General features: G+C 45.8%; 1 protein-coding gene across 1 annotated transcript in view; it reads right to left on the bottom strand.

Moving 5' to 3' along the window:
• Positions 1 to 21,874, bottom strand: part of LOC138503807 (4-galactosyl-N-acetylglucosaminide 3-alpha-L-fucosyltransferase FUT6-like) — a 528,320-nt gene extending 506,446 nt beyond the window's left edge. Inside the window, exon 1 of the mRNA XM_069623820.1 lies at positions 21,521 to 21,874. The gene's annotated coding sequence lies outside the window, so the exon portion shown is untranslated. The remainder of the gene's footprint in view (positions 1 to 21,520) is intronic.
• Positions 21,875 to 22,107: the final 233 nt, after the last annotated feature.

The raw sequence follows: 22,107 nt of genomic DNA, 5'->3' as shown, positions 1-22,107 counted from the left end.
TAAGCATGCACGCTCAAGCCGACAATCTGAAAGGGAGATATTTGCGCAGCAGTTCTTGTTAAGGCTTGCTCAGACTCTCTTCTAGGCAGTCTGACAAAAAATGTTAACACCTTTCTGAGTGAATGCCACATGCCCAGGGATCTTAAAAGCGCATGGATAACGCTGCTCATAGAAAACCTGTCTTGGATCCAGATATACCAGGAAATTATAGACCCATCACGAATTCCCCATTTTTTCTGAAGATTTTGCATAGGGTGGCCTACCAGCGAATGTTGGAACACCTGACAAAACATGAAGTCCTTAACAAATGGCAGCTGGGGTTTAGATCAGGTTTTAGCACTGAACTGGCGCGTCTGGATTTGAAGACAAATATGCTGCATAATATGGATAACAGCCAAACTATGCTGCTGATGGTATTGGATCTGTCAGCCACTTTCGATTTGGTGGAACATTCTCTCCTATTACATACATTGAAGAAAGTCGCCAACTTCAGTGAAGATACTGTGGCTTGGATACGTATCCTTCCTGGAGGGCAGATCGGTTACGGTCTGTAGTCAGGATGCAGAAGCCTGTCCTGTCCTACCACCTTCTTATCTCCATCGCTGTACAATATTTTCATGGCCCCCTTATGTCAATTATTACAGAATGAGGGCATTTACTTTTCTAACTATGCCGATGATACGCAGTGTATCATCCGCCTATCAGGCAACTATGATGAAGACATGCTGTGATTAAGGAGATGTTTGATGTCATCCAACGGTGAATGGCGGAAAAGGGACTTGCATTTAATAACGATAAAACATAATTTATGGTTATTGGGACAAGTCCCAGAATTCCCAGATTGGGTAGTGAATTCTCAGAGTTTTGCAAAGCACATTGTAAAATTCCCACTAAAAAGAAGATAAAAATGCTGGGAGGTTACCTGGATTCAAACCTTAATATGAGAATGCACGTGAATAACCTTGTCTCTACCTCATCCTCCTATATAAAAGTCTTGTCTCAAATACGCCCATACCTCACCATCAAGAACACAGAGACTATTGTCAGAGCGATAATAGGCTCTAAGATTGATTACTGCAGTAGTCTGGAAAACATGATCATATCTCTGAAGTTAGGAGGAGTCTACACTGGCTCCCAGTGGAAGCCAAGATTCACTTACTTATGCTTTCTTTCTTTTTTTCATTGTTAGGCTGATGAATCAACCTTTCCAATTTTATCTTCATACATATAAATAATATTCAATTTTTACACAATGATCATAGTTGTACATCATTTCATAAGTCAACTGGAAAAAATTAAGATTTTTTTTCATATCATAGAAATACATTATACACTAAATAATTACATTCAAACTATTATTTAACAAAGCAGCATCAAAAACCTAGAAGAAAATCTCTAAATTCTTAAAATTCCAATATTCCATCATACTCATCGGTACTATAAATGGATTCTATATAAAAATGTGATCTACTCATTCCAATTCCTCGTACGTTCTTTGGCCATATATATTTTTCAAGATGCGTTTTTGACCTTTGCAACTTATTTTTCGCATATTTGTTTCCTTTAAATTAAGAGACTCTAGAAATTGTATAGTTGCTATTGTAACCGATGTGCTATTAGTACTGAATATACTCGTCCACACCCCTGTAATCAATTTAATTTTATGATCATCAAACAACCATCTAAAGTACTTGTAGCATGTTTGAATCAAGGGTGGACATACAACTTGGAGATGCTGCAAGGTTTCTTTTTGCATATATTCTGTGCAGAACCAGCATACATTTTCGCACTTGCAATAATCCCTCATCAGGACAGTATATTTATTGTAGGCCATACATTTAGCCTAAACCTCAGACGTATGCGTTCTATAGTCCACAAATGTCTAGAGGGTTTTAATCCACAATATCTAGTGGAAAGGATAACTAAGAAGCCTAAGGTCAGAAATTTAAATCAGACAATTCCAACTTGTTTGGTGGTACCAAGAGTTAAATTGGCTCTAACCAATAAGAGTGTGTTCTACACTACAGCTCCCAAACTATGGAACTCTATTCCACCAGAGCTCAGAATGGAAAAGACTCTGGATAGGTTTAAGAATAAACTGAAGACTTACCTTTTTAAGTAATCAGAGCAATCTTGCTCTGTTATGGCAGGTTAGCTTTATGTGTTACACATCATGTGTGTGTTTTTTGCTCTTTTTTTCTTTTTTCTCTTTAGGCGTCATCCTCTGTGCCTATATGCCTCTGGGCTGGTGTGGACTGCACGATACAAATTGATTAAAGTAAAGTAAAGAAACACAATGTAGAAATGACTCCATGCACATGTTGACTGTGCTAGCATAAAAGGGGTACGAGATAGACAAAGCCAAACTACAATATCGCCAGAAGCAAGTATTATATATTGGGCAATTGATATCATAAGAAGGGTGGAAAGTGACACCAGAAAGAGCAGAGGCAATTCGCAAGACACCAAAATCCATGACAATAAGACAAATGCAACAACTCTTATGCCACTGCAATTACTGCAGAGCAATGGGTATTCCACTACAGCACATACACAAGACCCTTGTTAAGTGCACTGAAAGAAGCACAAAGAGGGGAGGGCACATTGCAGCGGACAGAAAAAATGACCGAAGCATTTGAAGAGCTGAAGACAGCAATATGTACACTTCCAGTGCTAGGGATCCAAGATTATCAGGACGAGTTTTACTTATTTTCACATTCCAACAGAGTAGAAACTACATCAGTGCTTACGCAGAAAACAACCATGGGTCACAAACCATTATCATATTACAACAGGAAACTAGACCCAGTGATGAGAGGACACTACTATTGCAAGTAGGCTCTAGCTGCTGCCGTATCTGCAGTGGAGAAATCAGCGAGTATTACCATGGGATGCAGCACCACTCTGTTTGTGGAGCATGCTCTCTTCCCAATACTAGAGTGACCCAAAAAATACACTGACATCATAAAGAGCTTTGGGATATGGGGTGATACTATCCAATCCAGGTATCAAGGTAGTGAGGGTCCGACTTGTGAACCCGACGACATTCAGCGCCAAACCCATAGAGGAGGATGACTATGTACACGACTAGACCACAAACATAGAAAACCATAACAACATCCCGAAGGTAATGGAGAATGCACTTGATGGGGGAGAAGTGCTTTATATTGACGGTTCGTCAACAATGGACGAGACCACAGGAGAAAGACATACTGGTATGGCAGTAGTGAGACTAAAGGTGAATGGGACGAGCAAGGTGGTAGTAAGCGCACACTTACCATCACATTTTTTCAGCACAAGCTGCAGAGCTGGTAGCTCTAATACTGGCACTAGAGTGAAGCACCGCATCCCAGGCCCATAACTATGTATGAACAATGGTGTTGAAGGAAGGGTGCAATACATCACATGGGAAGCAAATTATGGAATTGCAGGAAGCAAATGCCCTATAGCAGCAGGAAAGCACAGAGAAGGTAGGGATGCCATTATCACTGCTACAGACAGCACTAATACAACTACATCATCCTATTCATATGGGGAAAGATGTACTTGCTGCTCACATTGGAGAAGATTGGTTCTGTCCCAACCTGGCAGAACATGTGGCAGAATATATGACTAATTGCCTTGTTTGCAATCAATTTACAGCAGGCCAGACATGAAGGGTAGTTAGAGGAACTACACCTTGCCCACTGGGTCCATTCCAAAACCTCCATGTCGATTATGTAGACGTGCTTCAGATATGTCAGGACTACCACTACATGATAGTAGTTGTGTGCCCATTCTCCCGATGGATCGAAGCTGGCCTCTTTTCCCATCCTGATGCTTTACAACCAGCAAAATTCCTGGTTAGACAAATGTTCCCACAACGGGGCATGTGTGAAGTCATGTGGTCTGACAACAGTCCTCACGTCTCCAATGAGATGTTTCATCACATTACAACTTTGCCAGCAATACAACACAAATTATCCTGTGCGTACCACCTGCAAGCTAACGGGATATGTAGGTGTCTCAATGGGTTGCTTAAGAAGAGTATAACCAAATTAAAGATAACTTTGAATAAGAGCTGGCTACACTGTTTGCCCTAAGCTTTATTTGCATTGTGCAACAAACCAGGGCCTGACCACCATTTAACCCTACATTTTGAGGTAACTGGCTGGCGCATGCAACTTCCCCTGGCTCCTCCCACTAGGGATCTGAAAGATGCACAAGCAATGTCTAATGTATTGGGCAGGAAATGTATGATTACACCGCTGCCTTGATGGCTTGTGCCTCTTTTATTTCTCACCAACTGCAGGCACAATGGGAGAGGCCCAAAGGAAATGAAGAAGGCAACAATACAGAAACAAACAAAGAATGACTGAAACCACCACAACTTTATCTGGGGAATACGGTTCTTTTGCACAACTTCACCAGGACCTGGGTTAGGCCCAGATTCTCGGGTACCCATACTATTGAGGAAGTCACAGATCGAGCAGTGAAGTTGAAAGGCAAGAAGGCTTGGAATTACCTTGGGGACATCAAGCCCTGACGAGCAGCAGCCTCTGATAGCAATGACAGCAAAAGGGCCAATGTTAGGCAAAAGGAAGAATAAACGGATCACCAAGAAGAGTCGCAGCCCAGCAGAGGCCAACCCATGATTACTTGCTCCAGAGCGAAAGAGATAGGGAAATAACTTCCTACACATCCAGAGTGAGGATACACTATTTGTTTATTATTTTTCTTTTCTCACACTGACAGTATTCATCATGAAAGTTGTGACTGTTATCCATCCATTGTCCCATGCTTCCCCAAGACCCTCACCCTGCGACCTTCACATCCCAATTTGTCCACTTTGTTAGAAGATCCAACCGTGCAAGAAGACCCTCTCACTGTTTATTGTCTGTGTTTTCCTGGCCTATTTGTTCCAAACATACACACGACTTAATCAAGGAAATCTCTCCAGACTTGAAGTTCTTTGTGACCCTAGAATACACATTGAGTGGGAAGAGTTATTGCTTATTGCGGTATAACAACATCACAATCATGTGGCTTAAAGTAATAAGTACTAACAACAAAATAATGCATTTCTAGCGCATTTCAGGTGGTTCAGTTTCTTCAAAGCTACGCAAGGTTCCGAAGGGTGGTAAGTAATGAATGTCATTATTAAAAGTGTGATAATGTTGAGTTGTGTCCTTTTTTTTGTCTTGGCATCTTTGCCCTAATTTTTTTGTGAATGTCTTTCGTTGTAGAAAACAAAGCTGTGACCCCTACTAACATAACCCCAATTCCGGCAGGTGTGGCTACCATGTCAGGTCTGGAGGTCAGCACTGCCAGACCAGGAAGGAGAGGTAGGCGCAGTGTTGATATAGATGTAAATATAGATATGGATGTAAAAAGAAAACAATGGATCAGTATGCATGCTCTGGCATTTAACAATAATGAATTGAGGAATTTTAATTTAAAAAAAATACAATAATGAATTGAAAACTGATACAAGATCAAGAAGCGCAAGAGTTCTTTCATTATGTTAATTAGACAGCCAGAAGTGCTGACACGTGTTTCGACCATGTAGGTCCTTTTGAAGGCACAATCGAATGATCTACAAGATTTATTGCAAATTGAAAATAACAATAACAATTGTTCATAAACACAATCAACATGAAACAAATATAACACATCACAGAATATCATACTGAAATTGTTCATCACATTGATCAGAAAAGAGTGTCAAGAGAGAGAGCAATTCAGGAAGAATGATGATAAAAAAGGAGAAAAACAAATGGAGATATGACAAAAAGGAAACAAAAACGAAATGAAAATAAATAGATGTAGGAGGGGTTGATTACTATCTCACTAATGCCACTCGAATATCCAATAACATGTGGTATAAGCACATTACTAAAGACGGTAAACAGACCACTGGAGAGAGCTGCTATGTCTGCTCTCTCATCCCCTACACCATGAGTGCCTCTAGAATGTTTGTGGCAACTGAAATACCACCAGCAAGAGCACAATGTCTTATAAACCTCTCAATGTGTACCACTCGAGGAAGGTTCGAAGGAAAAACAGCAACCTTAAGATGGATGTCCAAGGCAACATTTCCCTAAGAAGACAGCTATATAGAAACACTAGACATGATGGACAGTTACTGGAAAAAAAGACCAGGCTATACAATATATCACTGTCGTCCCACAAAAAGGAGAGACAACAACAATAACGATGAAAGAATGACCATGTCCTAAGAAGAGGCCCATAGAAATAGTAGGACAACCAGGATGCTGGGAAAGACCAGAGATACTTGTATATGGCCAGGTATACACAGCTGAAGGATAGAGTAGTAGTGGGGAGCATGGTGCATACGCTCATAACCATTCCAGTTCATACAGTACAAGAAGAATATTTCAAATGCCCAAAGGAATGGGAAGCAAATGCAAAATTACTAATGTGGGTAGAGAATGAGGGGTGGGGCCATGCCCATAATACCACTTAAGGGGCAGCATTATGTTTCCAGAATGACGTAGCAGTGAAGGTTGGAGAAAACAGGGAGTGGAAGCAGATAGTAAAAGCTCCAGGCATGAAAGTTGCAACAGCAGTTCTAATGGATCACTATTGGGCTTGTGGATCCAAGGCATACGAAAAGCTATCACCCATTTGGGGAGGATTATGCTCAATGGCACACATCAACATGCCAGCATTAGTAGTTCCACAGAAGGACATCAAAATAGATGAATTCCCTAAAATGGACTCTGCCAGAAGAAAGAAGCAGTCCGTCAAATTAACTAGGGTGAAGAGAGGAAACTACATATCGTCAGCAATAGAAGACTCTCTAGACAACATACCACCTGAGCACCGATTGTTCAGCAGAACACAAATGTTCTTTGGATCCATCGTTCCCGCTGTACAGACATACACAAATGCAAAATGGCTCCAGATTACGAGGTGGGAGCTGATGAAAAGAATACATTCGACTGTCAATGGCTTCAACACCATAAAAAAAGAGCAGTAAGGTTGATGGCCCTCCAGAACAGATATGTTCTGGATCGCCTCACAGGAATGGAAGGAGATGTGTCCGCCAAGATCAGATTGTCTTGCTGTACATTGATTCCAGCAAATGGGACACTCACTGAAGCAGTTACCAAATTATCACAAATGCAAGCCAAAATGGAGGAAAAAGCAAAAGGTGCTTGGAAAGATGAGGGTTGGCTGTCATACATCTTCTCATGGATACATAAATGGATGAAAGTGTTGCTAACAGCATTCATTTTAATACTACTGACAATGTGTATGATCAGGATATGCATCACAAAATACAAAAAGACGACAGAAAAAACTGCAGGAATGAAAATATTGGAAGAAACAACTTCTGAAGAAGATAAGAGAATAGTTGCTTGAGACACCCTAAGGACACAAATAACAGAGAGTCTATTCTTCCCGACCAGAGTAATGTTCGAGGACCCCAACGACTACAAGGAATATTGGGAAAATGGGTATAGTGCAACACTGAAGGAGATTGCTTAAATGACCATGCAAGATTCTATGGTCACCGAGGAGGAGTGACAAAGATTTGGCTCTGAGGGCAAAGGTGAATAGGTTTGGAGAAGTGGACGACAAGTCAACCAGAGGGGGAACTGAAGAGACGGTCCCCGGAATGGCCTTCGTGTCCCCAATGTGCATGTCAGCCCGGATGATGAGAAATGAGAGATGCCAGTCGCTATTTGGTCAACCCCCAGGGGGGGCAGTGTATTCCATGTATGGGAACAGATACTCTCTTAGACATCCATTCAAACCCTATCCAGATGATGTCTTTGCAGATACAGGTGTTTCATGACTGGATCAGGTTGACTAATGATAACGTCCAGCCGTGCTGACATCATTAGTGACAACATGACATAGCAACCTTAGTCACAAAGTAAACTCGCATCCCTGCACGAATTTACGCAGACACACACATATACACATGAAGAACATACATACACCGTTCCATAGGTAGAGGACAGATATATATACATGCTGTCAGAATCCTTTCCTTTTCCATAGAAATGCAAGAAGGCAATGGTGACAAGGAGCAAGCTTGCAACCACTTTATTGCAACTAAACATTTTTTTTTTTAAAGTTACTTTATTGGTTTTTTAACAAAGTATAGCAAACAATCATCAGTTAATCACTGGATATGCTTAATTCCAAAGAACATTCCCCATCCCTCTCATCCCTCCCCCCTCCCTCCGAGACCACAGTTGAATCCTCAGTCCTCTTTGGGCCATGTGCCGGGCCGGTACTATCTATACTGTCCGTGGCGCTGTCCGGCGCCCCGGGGTGGAGCAGTGGCACAGTTAACGCTACCCAATGGAGTAGTTCCTCCCTGGAGTCCAGCCTCTGTAACTGAATTGCTGTTTGTTTCCCAAGCAGCAGTCTCAGCAGCTATCCATCTTTTGAGGTCTCTCCACCAAAGGGCCTCGCTCTGGCCTCAGGCGCTTTTCCATCCCATGGCTATGCGTCTTTTCGCCGTTATGTATATCAAGTCTCTGAGTTTATTTAGGGGCTTGTTCTTGCTGCTTCGCTTGTATCTACCCAATATACAGGCTGCTGGCTCGTGAACATCCACTTCAATCTTCGCGTTTACCACCCTTTCCTTCACCTGGGCCCAAAACCCCCGAATCACCGGACAGCTCCAGAACATGTGGGTCATTCCCGCCTTTGGCTCGTTGCATTTGGGGCATGTCTGGATTGCAGCACCTTTGAACCTGGATATGGCTTCGGTGTAAGGTAAGCCCTGTTGGTGATGTATAATTGGATGAGTTGTAGACGGGCATTTCTAGAGGTTTTCTTGTGGTAGTGGGTTATTTCCTCCCATGCTTTATCTTCGAATTCCAGGCCTAATTCAATCTCCCACATTTTTGCATTTGAGTTCGTTTCTGGTCATACCCAGCATCAGGGCTTCGTATAGTGTAGAGGTTTCGTGGCCTCCCTCGGCAGTGTCTAGCATTGTCTCAATGATCTCGTTCTCTATGACCAGGTCGGCGGCCTCCGGCCATCTATTCTTTATGGCCTGTATTAATGCTCTGCGGAGCAAAAATTGGCCTGTGGGTAGACCTGTGGCCTCGCTGAGTTCGGTGAATGTCATAAGCTCCTGTTCCTGAGTAAGGTCACCCAGTACTGCCACACCGCAGGGTTCCCACTGGGTATGTGTTTCTATTTGGCCCCAAGAAAGCTTTGCCATGATTGCCGCGATGGGAATCTGTGGAGAGAACGGGTCCGGTGACCCCACTGTTTTGCAGGCCTGCTTCCAGAGCTGGATCCCAAGCTTAACCAGGTATGTATAATGTCGCAGTGCCCCCTTCTCAACCCATAGTAAGTCTCTGAGTAACAGTCGGGGCAGGGCTGGTTGGAGAAGTCGGGTGTCTGTGGTGGTTTCATCGGCCATCCATTGCATCACGTGCCTCAGTTGACTTGCCAGGAAGAATAGCTCAAAGTTGGGGACTTTCAATCCACCCCTCTCATAGGGTCTTTGGAGAGTTTCCACTGCCACCCTATGCCTGCCTCCCTGCCATAGGAATCCCCTACAGAATTGCAACTAATCATATGGAGCTACAGGGATGTATAGGAAACCTGGAAGGGCTCAAGTACTACTAACCTCTAAAGAAAAATATTACAATACACAGGAAAAACACAGCATGACTGTAGTGAATTCACAGGGAGCCACCGGCCTCAAAATATGGAAGAAGAGATGCAGAGTCTGCAGCGCGGAGCACAGGTCCAGTGTTCGCAGCCAAGGACAAGGGTGGGGGGAAATTCCTGAGTCCAGGGCAGGGAGCCACCTGCAAAATAATGGAATAAAATACTCACTAATTACAGACCGAAAAGCTCAGTTCTGTAGTCCTCATCCACGCGACTCAGCCAAACCGAACAATGGCCATTTTCCTGTGGTGAGAAGAGAAGCCGTTCCCAGTGAAGCAGACAGAATTACTTCATGCGCTGTCCACCAAACATTGCAAGAGTGTGAGATTTGCATAGCCAGCCCACTTACTGCTATTCCTGTAAAGGCGTGAAGCAGTAAATGATGAAAGAGGAACCAGCGCTTCACCCTTGAACATGGGGTCTGGATGTAAACAGAACCTGCTTCAAGGGTTTCACGCTGTATACAGAGAGAAAAGGACAAACCAAAAAACAAAAAAAAACTCTGGTGCTGGTATAAGAATGGTCCCAGATGATCAAAGGAAAGTTCAGTCTGCTTGTGAAGGATTAACACGAGGAAGGTGTAGCGATGGAAATGCTCCATGCAATGATCACTGTAGATGGAGTAATTGGAAGAACTCCAAAGCAGGACGGGACCGGAAAGGAATCCAGGAACCCCCAGTAAGGAAGGGAATAAGGAAATCAGAGCGGGAGGAGAATTACAGCAACAGGAGAAATAGAGGACAAGGGGACTGAAGAGGCAGGAATGGGAATAATAAGCACAGTGCCAGTACTCACATAAGTTGAGGCACGCTGCACTTGAGGTCCATGCTTGTACTGAACTATTGCGAGCAGCAACAGGCACCATCTTGGTTGAAGACTGGACCGCTGCCAAAACAACGTAACAAAACAGCATGTAGTGGAAGACACCACTGTCGCCATAGCGACCAACGAAGCCGCAATCTCACAAACATGCAGGCATTCTCTCAGGCTAGGTGGCTATATCAGTGGCAACAATGGGGACACACAGTGTTTCTCATTACCTTGAAAAGGTACACTGAGCGCTGTGAACAGAACTGGGTCCCAGGCCTGGGGATACCCACTCCAGCCAATCAAGATGCTCAAATCCTGGGCTGCTGTATGATCGTGCAATGGCCAATAATCGTCCCACGATCCTGCAACAATGTAATAGATTGTTTTTAGGGAAGTCCCAGTGAACCCACTTGACATGGGAAGACAAATTGAATAACTCATGTAGGGGATCTCTATAGGTGCTACTGCCCGATCTGCCCAATGGGTTTAGTTCATAGGTTGTTTGGTGAGGGTTGGGGATTGTGATATCACTACTGTGATGCTGGAAATGCATCGGAGGGACAGGGCCTCCGTATCCTTGTCCTTTACTGCGTTTTCTCATGTGTTCTGTCGTGTTTTCCACGCAGGAGTTCATGTGGGACTCCTGGCGGTGCAGCTCTCTCTCTTTTGGTTTGGTGAACGGACCCGTGGGATACCCTTAAGGCACCCATGGGTGGGGGGTACAACCCTGTGCCCCTAATGTATGTTTTTGGGCACCTGTGGGTGGCCCGCAGAGCAGGGTATGGGCTGGTGGCAGCTCCATGCTGAATTTGAAAGGTGCGCAGGGCATCCTCCATTTTAGGATATCCCGGCCCTGCCATTGGGATCAGTTGATTCCTGATGAAAAACAAGATGGCCCCTGTGGCCTCTTGCTTTCTATTACCTATTACCTTGTTTTCCCAAAGTCCTGGGAAGCCCTGACTCTGTCCCTTCCCCCTGACTGGCTGTTGGATGGAAATGCCATATATGGTGTTGTTGTGAAGGCCCGGCCAGACTAGCTGGAGCCTTCCCAGTGATGTATGTTGTGGGTACCTCCTGTGGGTGGGACCCGGGTGAATAGAGTGTGTGACGAATATGCATTCTGTGTTGTGGATGTCTAGTATCTGGTGGTTGACACAATGACTGAGACAGTCCTGCCCGAAACCGGTACGAATGCAGTTTGGAGTGTTGAATGGCTCGGTACTTGTCCCAATACACATTACTTGTTGTGAGTGTCTGGAGAGAAGTGAATGGCCTGAATACCTTGTGTGCCTGATTGGCTGCCTGCCTGCATGAATGCCCTTAGTCGTGATTGGATGCTTGAGTGTTACCCAGCGGAATGAATGGGAGATCAACAGTATATCTGGGGACCTCTCACTGCTAGGAATCGTGTTCAGAAGCTGAAGTCCACTATGACGAGTAACTGGAGTAACTGAAGCTTGACCTTGAAGCCCTGCTGGATGAGAAGAATTGCTGTTGCTCTCCTTCACAATCTGAAAGCTGCTGTGCCTCCAAGGACTGACCCAGAGAGGACCTGGTAAGGCGCCCTCTTCCCGAGCTACAAGGGACCATCGTGCACCAGCTGATCTTTGCCAAAGCTCCCTGATAGACAGACCTTCGACAGGCTGCCGACCTGAGACGGGGACTGCCACAGAATCTCAAAGAGAAGCACCCGGACTGTTGTCCGCCACTGTCGACGACCGCCGTCGCCGACCGGAGCAGCCGTGCTCCCGTTTGCCTAAGAACTTCATTTGATCATCGGACGCTCTCGTCTGCATCATCGCCCGCTTTCTCCCGCTGGAGAAGGCCCGACCGTCGACGCGCTGAGGAGCATCCGCCGGTTGGTTTCCCGCCACCTAAAGACCACAGCGACGCCGACGACTCGACGGCCTTGCTGGGCCACAGTTCATCATCTCTTTGCGGTCCAGAACTATCATCACCGAGGTGCCCCGCACGCCTCTTCCTTGCAGGACGCCAACGCTCTGTCGTCGAAGAGCACCGCTAGGAACGAAGCTGCCACTTCACTGCCGTAGTTCAACCTGTTTTCCGTCAGATGTTCCACGACCTGTGACTCCTGCCTTAAAGGGAGGGCACTCAAGAAGGGCCGTCGATTCCCCGACACCGAACGCCGAGTTCCTCGACGCCTCTCGACGATCGTAGCTCCTGCTTTAAAGGGAGTCACTCAAGAAGGATCGGTCGACGCATCTTCGGAGAACTCTACTCCACCAGGTACATTGGGGTGGATAAAACCTTAATAGGAGGAAATAATACTATTGTTTCAACCATCTTACGTTCCTGCCTATCTCTATTGCTGGTTTCCTCGTTATTGATCTGTGTGACCTTTTAACCGTACAGTTCATACACTTTCATGAGATTTGATAACATTGGTGGTACCACTTTAGAATTGTATATATTTATCATTATTGACTTCCGAGTACGAAGTGCGTTATTGTGATCGTGTACATATCTTTGAATATTAATTATATGAAGACTGTGTTTTCAGTAATACAGTGTGTGGACATTCCTTTGTGGGGGTTTGGGGACTACACTGTACTTAAGAACCAGCCTGCATCACCTCCTGAGAAGCTAGGCCTTGATTGCTCGACTACGTTACCAATAACAGAGAATCTTGGCTGGGGTCCTCTGTGCCTCTCCTCTACCATATAGAGAGCGGAAGTACAGACACCCCCTACCAGTCTTTACAACCACAGGATCAAAGCTAGTGACGTGGGCTCAAGAGCTGTGATTGCCAGAGATTCTGATGTTTCCTGTATGATCCCTGCCTGTTTGGAAATTAAAGGACAGTTCTAATTTGCCCCGTGGCTGAGTCCTCCGTCATTGCCAGGGGAGGGTTTGATGAGCCTTTGGTACTCTGCTAAGCTGTGTGGTGCAAGCCCCCGGTCCTCTGGCATACTATACATTGGTATAGTAGATTTCTCTTAAACTGCATACATACATTTAAAATGATGGCGCCCAGATTAGGTATCCCATAGGAGGAGCACACATGTAGTTTTTGTAAAAATTAGGAAATGGAAACACTCTACCATCTCATAATGAAATGCCCAGCTCTTCTAGAAAGGAGAATTATTCACGTAGGGAAGTTTGAATACTCCACAGACGCAGTTCTACCGGAGAATGTATGGTCTGAATTATAGAAGGGAGACAGATTTCGATAATAGTGGCTTTAGTTGCTTTTCTTGAAGACAATTTAAAGAAAGTGGTATGAGATAAAAGAATACATTGATTATATTTTATATATGATGTAATATGTATATGCAAATTTCAAGTGTATTGAAGCTTTTTTTATTAATAATGTGTTTTAACTTTAGACTTGCATTGTATATGAAATGGTTTGATTTGATCTTAATATTATATATGTATGTGTAAATTGTGATTTATAATCATGCAAGGTTTGATATAAACCAACAACACAAATAAAATGTTATTTTAAAAAGTCATCAGTATTACTGCCTCTTGACTAAGCGAGATATAGATGTATGGTTCCACTCTAATGCAATTGTTATAGGGCAGATATGCCTGCATAGATGGTAATAGTGTACCCTTTCCTGGCAGATCCGGTGGGAAACAGGTGCCTGGGACAAAAGCCTGCAAAACTAGAGAGAGCCGGGGGGATCCTGCCATTTGCTGGGTTGTTGCCAGAGGCAGCCCTGTAACGTGTGTCATCAGGCCGGTCTTAGGCCTTGTATGGCCTCAAAGCTACAATAGGTTTGGGCCCTCCTCTGCAATCTGTGCTCCACCTCAGGACCCTGAATACGCCGTGTGAAGGAAGAAATGATAACGAAACAAGGCACCCACCTCATGGGGCAGTGATCTCTGTACCACAGCCTCTGTGCACTTCGTCTAGTCCTGGTGAAGAGAAAGTGGGAGAGAAAGAGAGAGAGGAGGCGAGAGACAGCTGCAGGTCGTGTGCTTCTAGGCACTCTGCGTTCTGTGCTTGTGGTACTTAAAAGGGGATGACTGCCCTGATGTCCGAGCCTTCGGACCAGTGCATTAAGTGGGAAGCAGAATCGAGCAGGGGCTCTAGTTAGGGGCATGGCCTAAGTATGCGAGGGTGGGTAACCCACTCCCACACTCCTAGGCCACGCCCTCTAACTAGAACCCCCTCATCTATAGGAGGGGGGCACCTGGCAATTTCTGGGCTCCAAGGCAGTGGTAGCCAAGCAGGGGATGTGGGGCGCACTGGTATCATAGCTTTAGTGTGCTAGGCTCCTCCTTTTTGTTTCTTAATCACGGACTCCAAGCCCCACTGACAAGCTGCCTGTGGGGGGTCAGAGCCTGTGATTAGGAAACAAAAGAAGAGGATGGGCTCACCACAGGTATTATAGCAGTGCATCCCAGCCCTCCTTTCTTTTCTTAATGAGAGGAGCTAACCCCCAGCATGTAGCCTTTCCATTCAAGGATATGCATGGTTAAATGGCTTCGTGGGGATTGGTGACCCCACAGGCAGCCCTTTAACCATGCAGCTCCTTTAGTGTAATGGCTCCCTGCTGGGGGTTAGCTTCTCTTACTAAGAAATAGAAGGAGAGCTGGGGCCCAGCCTCACCTTTTGTTTCTTAAAGTGAGGAACCAACCCACAGCAGCCAACCCTTTCACTCAAGGTACCACATGGTTAATGGGCTGCTTGCATGTGTCAGAGCTTCTGAAAAGAAAAAAGGAGAGCATTGGCCGATGTTCAGGTCTTTCTCCATGGCCCAGGCCTATTGATGTATTCTTCACTCATAAACACATTTTTAAGTGAAACAAAGAAACAGAGATCACATCAATCCATGCAGCACCCGAAGAGGGATAGGTGGAGTGCCGTACAGCCTTCAAAGCCCCCCTTACTATTGTCACACCCTGAGCATCAAAGGAATTGACACCTGTTCCCTGGGAAAGGAGCTAAGGAAAGTTGCCAAGCTGTAGTGCACTGGTGATCAGCACTGGCAGCCTGTAGTGACGCCCTGCAGGCCGTACCAGTCTCATGCCAAGTAAGGACTATCAGCATTTATAGGAAATAGATAAAGGAGCACACCCTCACCTTTAGTCTGTTTCGCTCTTCAGTCAAAGGAAAATGTGTGATGAGATAAACAATCACCCCTCTGAGGAATTCATCAGGTCTCTGTCATTGTAACTCCCTTAAAAGGGGTTCTTAATATAGCTGGCCCACTAGACCAGCCGATATCTACCGACAAAAGGACCACAAAAGGACGGTAGCTATCCCAGCCCCTCAAGCCTCAGCCATGTCACATACAAAGTACTGAAAATCAACAAAAACACAGGAAAGGCGGGGTTTCTTCACCCGTGGAAAATAACCGATACTCATAAGGTTACATGACCACTCCCTTAAACCGGAGAGAGGAAAACAAAGTGTTCCCCTTGTCCTTGCTCTCAGTGCCAAGAAATGAAAAAATAAAGTCTGCCTGGTGCCCCTTAAAGAAAGAAAAGTCCCTGCAAGTGCAGAGTGTGGTCTAGGACTTCCCATGTTAGCCCAGAGAGCGTCCCAGTGGAGAGAACGCTCCCCCTTATCCGACCCCAGGCATTCTTAGTTATCCAGGTCACCTCCCTCTGCCTCACTAAAGAAAGCATTGAAGGACACCAGGCCAGCCTGCTGCGGGTCTGCTAGCTCGTCGGCAGCCTGGCTGGGGATCTACTCGCATAAGGACAGATCCTACAGCAGGAAAACAAAGCTGCATGCGTAGCTCTCCGCGGTGAAAATATATGTGCTTAGCCCATTCCACATTTACTTCAGAGACTGTAAATGAAAAGCAGAAGCCCATTCCTTGGTGCTGGGCCCGCACTCTAAGCCAAGTAGAGAAATGCAGCCCAAGCTTAGGATACTCCCCTTGGAGGTAGAAGCGAGCTGAACACAGCACCCCAGACCTCCCAGCCTGGTAGAATTGCCTTTTCTGTCCTTTCCGGGTTCTCCCGCTCCCCCTAGTACCAGACAACTTCCGCTGTGACCTGCAACAGCAGAGCTGCCCAGGAAGAAGATTTGCCAGTCGAATGAAGCTGTGCCCCTGCCTTGCCAGTCTTCTGCCTGCAGCTCATCCAGCTCCGCTCATGCAGACCTACACCCAGGAGCAGCTATTGAGCTCAAGACACAGAAACTGGCTATATATTTTTTAATTAAACGTTTTTGGGGATGCCCTAATATTTCTTTGTTGTGTTCTTTGGTTTAAGGGTATGCATCTACGTTTAGATCCCTTGTGAAGTTACATCCGCACCGGTGGAGATTCTGAGCCCAGCAATCTCAGGCCCATCTCTGGTCCTATAAAGGGCTCATGTGGTCTCATTGAGCGTGCATCCTCTCTCCTGTCATTCCCCGACTGTTTGATTCATGGTCCGGTTCCACCACCCTGCTATCACGAACCTTAAGAGAAAATGGGTTACACATACACCTTCAAAATATCTTTGCGTCGTTATCTTTAGTAGATTTGATCACAGGGGTCAAGTCCTAAAAATTTGAGTGGGGAGACTCAATCACAAACACAATGAGCTGTGATGTCCCCAGAAATTAGCTTATCAATGTGAAATAAGCACATTTCATTAAATTTGGTTTGCATAGCCACCCACATAGCACAGGACGAACGGCATTTTCCTTTCATAATATTAACACACACACAAAACCAAGAGAGGCTATTTAATTCTAATAGGGTGTTTGAAAACGTTAAAAGGTGTGCATGTTTTAAACTCCATGAACCAATACAAATGTTTTCCGTGGTACTTGCCGTACCAAAATGGGACATTTCACCTTTAGTTGTTTGTTATTTTTCGTCAGGTTATATAATGCAGTGGTGAAGTGTTTCCCATTTTAGCTTTGGGGGGGGTGGGGGGGACTGAGTCCACCCTCTGAATAAAGTGGGTGTATTGAGTCCCCCACGTGTACCTCGACTTCAGCCCTGTTTGGTCATGACGTCCATTCTGGGGCTGCAGAAAGCTCTGTTCTTCTCCAAAATAAAGGTCCTGTTTTCAGATCTTAATGTTTAACAAGTTCTCTGAACAACCAAAACTGACGGTGTAATGTAATCCGATCTGTGGTCAGCACACATCTAATCAAAGCATTAGTGAGCTTCTTATTGGTGCACAACTTATTTGTGCCATTTCCATCTCTCTTTCATGGCCAAAGGGAGATTGGGATCATTTGCTGTTTGTATTGCATTGGAATATTAGTTCTGCTTGATTTATCCCATCACCCTGAATTCCAAGGACTACATTCTGTATTTCTAGATATGACAGCCATTCCATGATTGATTGCTTTAAGCCAAGAGTCTCCCTTATACTTTCTTTGCTCGTTCTTCCCTACGGAGTGCCACTGATTGCTTTTGATTGCTTTACCTGATTGCTGAGCTTCTTGCTCTGTTTGTTTGTTTCTTGTACAAATCCTTATTGCAAAGAAGTTATTAGGTCTCCTGCCGCTCCCTTAGCTAATTATCTGCAGAGGGTCCCAGGGGATGCTGTCCCTGCCTTCTTATTGTTGATAAATATTGGTGGCACTTCATCTGCCAGTGTGCCATGCGTGGCACTTTATCCCTAAACAGGCGCAAGAGCTCTGGCGCGTGTAAGCCGGCTTGTGCCGGTTCGTGGCCGGGCTTGCCAACTGGTGGGTGCTGAGTCCTTCCTGAGCTGCTTTGGGTTGTGCAAGGTATCTTTATATATTGTGTGTTTGCCGACAGCCTAGGCCCTAGGGTGACCAGATGTCCCGGTTTTCCTGAGACAGTAGCAGGAAATCGCCCTCCGTCCCAGTGTCCCTGCAGTTTTTGAATTTGATAAACCCTGTCCCGGGATAGGAAAAGTGGGTGGCTCTGGTCCCAGTTTTTGCCGGGCACCCGATATCGAAATCCCGAAATCGGGCCCAGCATGACTCTTCCTGCTCATGAATGGGGGGTGTGAATTTCCTCCCCCTTCCCCTCTTCAGCTGCTCTCCCCCAAGGAGTGTGAGTACCTCCCCCGTCCCCCGCAACAGACTAGCAACATAGAAGTAGGACTACAGTTTTATGTGTGTTTACTTAAGTCCTACTTCTATGTCTATGACGTGTCCCTTTTTTTTTCTTTTTATCTGGTCACCCAATGACAGCCTCACTCTTTAATTATAATTCCCTAAAAAAACATGCAGGTCGCCTTTGTGAATAAGGTGATCTGCCCCTTTCTTAAAGTGGTGCCAGGAAAAAGGTGCATCCTCTGCGCTTTTTTCACTTGTGACACTGCTTGAGAATCTGGCAGTAAAGCACTATCTAGTTTCAGATTACACATGACAATTAATTGAATACAATATAATTGAAGATAATAGATTAATTGACAATGATGAAAATGAAACCAACAAAATCAACGTAATTTAAGCTCTATTTCCATGAGGTCTTCATGAATAATGCTATTAAATAAATTACAATTGTTCAGTCAAGTTAACTTCATTTTGAAAGTAATAAAAAATCATAAAAGAAAAATAGAGAAAAGTGATCATTAATCAACAAAAACAAAATGATACAAAATGATTAATCAACAATAACAACAGTATGCTCATGTTAAACACAGCCAGAAGAGGATTTAGTGGGCATGAGCACTGCTGGGGTCAGCTGGTTAGAGCCTCTGCCCATTAAGCCAGAAGTAGGACCATGCAAATGCGGTCAATGATTGAGTGAATCACCCTACTCATGACAGAGGGCGCGCTCGGTGTCGGAGGGACACTGTAATTAGTCTATCGCTCGCAGAAGTAGCTCTCTACTTGCGCAAACCCTAGAAGTCGTTGGCATTCCTTAGTCTCGCACTGCGACGACAACGCAATGTACGCAATGTACGAGTCACCCTAATTCCTTTCCTGTGAGCCAGCAAGTCCCCAAAACAGTGACGTTGTCTTGTGCGCCCATGATAATGACCAACACTGAATCACATAAGGACAGTCATGGGCATATGCTTAATGTTTCATTTCAGTTATAACCATAAATAGTTTTTTTCTAAAAACACAGAATGAAAATTACACATTGTTTCTGCCTAACGATATTTGGAAATCTTTTTTTTTCACCTCAGAATTAACTCCTGAGGCCTCATGAGCAATGCGGAAATGGTGTCACTTGATTTGTAATACCCCCATGAAAAGCAGTGCAAACCGTACAGACGAAATTACCGCGACTTCATAGCATTAAATAAATGAAACCCCAAATAGCCGGATAAATGACTGGGACTGCAAGCGATAACAGTAATACAGCCTGGCGGTATTTCTGCTATTATCTGCGAGATCCTGGCTGTTACCGGAACTGCACTGGCTACCTGGACACCCTCTGATCTTGGGCCCAGGTCCCTCCCCCGCCAGCGTCACACACCTGCACTGCCACCTGGCAACCCTGGCACTTGGGGACTTTTTCTGTATCCCTAAAGTCCCCCTACAAGCCCTTGACACCTGATGTATACACTTACCCATGCACTTCCCACACGCTGGCTATGACTTACCTATTGTTATTAACTATTCCCATGTATTGCACTCTCCCTGCCCCCTTCCCACGCACTTCTGTGATCTGAATGACACCTGGCCTAGTAGGATCGTTGTCCGTCCTCCCTTTTTACCCCTCCTTTGCCTCGTCGAGCCTTGAAACACTTGTGTATAGGCGCGTTATAAATGCCATGTCATATCACATCATATTTGCATAGCTATTTCTGCCACAATTACAATGAGGCGCTAGGTTCCTTACACAGGAAGAGCTCTACTAGTCAAGCAAATCCATCGTCTGTAGCCACCAAGGCCAACCTGTGAGGGTTCATCGAGCCTCGATCGCCCCTGAAACGTGAGGACCCTGTGTGCGTCATCGCTTGGCCAGTGAGAGGGTGGGAATGCCCGCAGGGATTGGCATTGTCCGAGGCGTCCGATGCACGGGCCCGCAGCCAAAGAGCGCCTGCAGGCTGTGTGCCCCCACTAGGATGCCAGCTCTCCCCCACATGACAATGGTTGCCTCACAATGAGCCAAAACTAAAAAGCAGCCCAGGTGAACCCCTGTATTTCAGTGCATAGTGTGAACTCTTCTGCTCTGTTCAAAGGACACACTTCCCAGCAGACTTTTTCCATAGACGCTTAAAAACCAAGTGTCGGTGCCTTTTCTTGCAGGAACTGGAAAGAGCGCCCCCTCTGGTGAAGTGCGCATGGGACTTTGAAAGCGAATGCATTGCTCCGTCTCTGCATAATATTTGCCATTAGTCGGATAAAAGGAATTAAAAATGCATTTTGTGTGATTTCATGCCTAGAGTCACAGCGTCAAAACACCTCTTGCACTTTCTCAGACACTTACACAATAACAACTCGAGATTGGATTCTAGGTGGAATAGCCATGCTAGAGTGTATTTCGCAGACAGACATCGCCAGCTGAACCTGTTCTCTGCACGTCTCTCCGTCGGCCCCTCGCCCTGTGTATCTGAACTCTTTGAAAGGAATAGAAACGCCACCTGTTCATACACACAGAATTCATATCAAACTTTGAAGCAGGGCTACTGGTGTTCCCCAAGATGTTCAACTTTCAAAGCTGCAATATTGCGGTCCGCGGGAACTGAGGCGCTTGTGCTGGTGGGAACCTAACTTTGAAGAGAGCTGAACTGAAATAAAAATTGGGGGGTGGGGGTGGGGCGGCGGGGGTTTAGCAGGAATTGCACACAACTCAGATATTGCGCAGCAAATACATCGGTGACGCTGCGCCCCTGTGAATGAGGTCCCAGGCAAAACATCAAAGAACTCTAGTGGGTCAGAAGGGGCGTGGTGTGGTGGTGGGAGGGCGGGGCATGGAGGGTGTACAAAGTCGCTGCACAGATGATCCTCGAGCGCCTTATCTAATGTTGGCCTCATCCCCCCCCCCCCTCGTACCCTACCCCTCGTGTTTGTTTATGGGGGTCACTGCAGTGAATATGAGTCTGTCCTGGACACACATGGCGCAGTTATACGAAATCCCCAATCCCCCCATGGTGACCATGAAGCGTGCAATGGATCGCGATGTGACTACTTGGAAAAACGAGCGACTGTAAATACCGCAGTCCTAAAACCCTCCATGCTGCTAGCTTGTACATGTACCTTTTAAGAACAAGACGGGGGGGCTCGCCCCGCTAGTGGGAGCTTCTGGTGGCAGCAGCGCTGTCGCTCCGAGGTGCAGCGGTCACCGTCTGGCACTGAACTCCTCGTCCAGGTGTGCGTCTGTCTGTCCCGGACATGGCGCGTGTTCTACAGGGGCATCTCGGCTTCCCCGCTCCGCAGTGTGACCCCCTGTACTGTGTTCTCAGGTGCGTGTGTCTGGGTGAAGGCACCGAAGTATAAACTTCGGGTTTTGGGCTTCCACTTCAATTACATTTTCCCAGCAAACTATGAAAAGGAGATCAGTGCCCTGTGGGTGTGATGGGCATGCAGACACCTGATGAGGCGCGGCGGTGTACCAGGTAGCACCCCGCCTTCTCGCTTACAGTAACGTGATCTCTACAGCTGACACACCTTAAACAACCGCGCAGGGCACAGCCGCGCAGCTTCCCGTCGCCCATTTCAAAGGCAGGCTCCAAGTAATGTCTTCCTTCTTAATGTCCAGTGCTGCGAACCTTAACACCTGCCCCTGCAGGCCCACCGTCTCATCCGACCTCGGGAATTACCCCAATTCCCTAGTGGCGTCCCAG

Source organism: Ambystoma mexicanum, chromosome 11 (assembly GCF_040938575.1).
Source record: "Ambystoma mexicanum isolate Mex_15411 chromosome 11, UKY_AmexF1_1, whole genome shotgun sequence".
NCBI classification, from domain to species: Eukaryota; Metazoa; Chordata; class Amphibia; order Caudata; family Ambystomatidae; genus Ambystoma; species Ambystoma mexicanum.
This window is presented reverse-complemented; position numbering and strand designations above follow the sequence as displayed.